This window comes from Trachymyrmex septentrionalis, unplaced genomic scaffold (genome assembly GCF_001594115.1).
Source record: "Trachymyrmex septentrionalis isolate Tsep2-gDNA-1 unplaced genomic scaffold, Tsep1.0 scaffold349, whole genome shotgun sequence".
NCBI lineage: Eukaryota > Metazoa > Arthropoda > Insecta > Hymenoptera > Formicidae > Trachymyrmex > Trachymyrmex septentrionalis.
Genome location: NW_017305513.1, coordinates 41954 through 42474, shown reverse-complemented (window position 1 = coordinate 42474; position 521 = coordinate 41954). Strand labels below are relative to the sequence as shown.

The following is a 521-nucleotide window of genomic DNA, read 5'->3' as shown; positions in this document are numbered from 1 at the left end:
ATAGGGACAACCGAACTGCCCAACTTCAAGGCAATTCTGTCAGTGACAGAATGCGCCAAGGTACACGTCAAAATAGTCATTAGTGTTTGAGATAAGCGTCTGTTTGTAAGCACGTAAAAAGTGATTTGTCGCTTTTTGAAATGTCTGAAATTATGGAACAACGCGTTGTTCCATAAAATAATCATTAGTGTTTGAGATAAGCGTCTGTTTGTACAGACGGCAAAAAACGACAAATCACTTTTTACGTGCTTACAAACAGACGCTTATCTCAAACACTAATGATTATTTTATGGAACAACGCGTTGTTCCATAATTTCAGACATTTCAAAAAGCGACAAATCACTTTTTACGTGCTTACAAACAGACGCTTATCTCAAACACTAATGACTATTTTGACGTGTACCTTGGCGCATTCTGTCACTGACAGAATTGCCTTGAAGTTGGGCAGTTCGGTTGTCCCTATCGGAAACCCCGGGAAATTTAAATTTGAAATTATCGATACTTTTTGCCCACAGTAGTAT

The 521-nt window shown here is 38.4% G+C and overlaps 1 pseudogene; it reads right to left on the bottom strand.

Annotated features, from left to right (window-relative positions):
* Positions 1-521, bottom strand: part of LOC108750259 — a 48091-nt pseudogene that overhangs the window by 46715 nt on the left and 855 nt on the right.